This window comes from Bison bison, unplaced genomic scaffold (genome assembly GCF_000754665.1).
Source record: "Bison bison bison isolate TAMUID 2011002044 unplaced genomic scaffold, Bison_UMD1.0 scf7180017864337, whole genome shotgun sequence".
Classification (NCBI taxonomy): domain Eukaryota; kingdom Metazoa; phylum Chordata; class Mammalia; order Artiodactyla; family Bovidae; genus Bison; species Bison bison.
This window is the reverse complement of record NW_011494909.1, coordinates 243,582-245,094: the sequence shown is the minus strand read 5'-3', so window position 1 is coordinate 245,094 and position 1,513 is coordinate 243,582.

The following is a 1,513-nucleotide window of genomic DNA, read 5'->3' as shown; positions in this document are numbered from 1 at the left end:
AAGTATTGGAGTTTCAGCTTTAGCATCATTCCTTCCAAAGAAATCCCAGGGCTGATTTCCTTCAGAATGGACTGGTTGGATCTCTTTGCAGTCCAAGGGACCTCAAGAGTCTTCTCCAACACCACAGTTCAAAAGCATCAATTCTTTGGCACTCAGCCTTCTTCACAGTCCAACTCTAACATCCATACATGACCACAGGAAAAACCATAGCCTTGACTAGACGAACCTTTGTTGGCAAAGTAATGTCTCATTGCGTGGGGAGGAGCCAAGATGGCGGAGGAGTAGGACGGAGAGAACACTTTCTCCCCCACAAATTCATCAAAAGAGCATTTAAACGTCGAGTAAATTCCACAAAACAACTTCTGAATGCCGGCAGAGGACATCAGGCACCCAGAAAAGCAACCCAACTCTTCGAAAGGAGGTAGGAAAAAATATAAAAGACAAAAAAAAAAAGAGACAAAAGAGGGAGGGACGGAGTTCCGTCCCGGGAAGGGAGTCTTAAAAAGAGAGAAGTTTCCAAACACCAGGAAACATTCTCACTGCCGAATCTGTGCCAAGCTTTGGAAGCACAGAGGGCAACATAACAGTGAGAAAAAATAAACAATAAACTCGCAGATTGCGAGCCCTACAGTAACTCCCTCAGCGGAGAAGCAGTGCAGACGCCTGCACACACCATTAGCAAGCGGGGGCTGGGCAGGGAGGCGCGGCGCGGGCTGCATCGCTCAGAGTAAGAATCTGGCCTGAATACCCTGAGCACTATCTGAGCTAAATAATTTGGGCTAGCAAACCAGACTGTGGGATATCTACCACGCGAAAAGCTAGCCCCAACCTAAGACACCGCCAGGCCCGCGCACAGAACAAAGGACTGAACAGAGATAGCCGGCTGCAGACCATCCCCCTCTGGTGACAGGCAGCCAGAGCCGGAAGGGGACAATCGCAGCCCCAGAGAGACATTATCTATAAAACTGTAAGCAGGCTTCTTTGCTAACTAAAACTTCTTGGGGGTCTGGACGGTTAACATCTGCCTGAGAAGGTGCGCCGGTTTTACACCCAGATAACTGAGTGGCGGGGAGGTGATAAGTCGCAGCATTGGCGTTCGCCAAGCACCTCATCACCTGAGCTGCTCGGACCTGGGAAGAGCACAAAATACAGGCCCAACTGAGTCTGCGCCTCTGAGGACTACCCGAGTGCCTGAACCTGAGCGGCTTGGACCTGGGAGGTACATGCAGCCCAGGGCTGGCCTCGGATTGTTCCCGGCGGAACAACCTAGAGCCTGAGCAGTGAGGGCAGGGAGGCTACACGCGCCGTGAGTGGGGGCAGACCCAGTGTGGCTGAGGCACTGCGAGCGCATGCCAGTGTTATTTGTTTGCAGCATCCCTCCCTCCCTCCCCACAGCGCGACTGAACAAGTGAGCCTAAAAAAAAAAAAAAAAGTTTCCCCCCCCGCCCCCTTTGTGTCAGGGCGGAAGCCAGACACTGAAGAGACCAGCAAACAGAAGAAGTTATAACAGAGG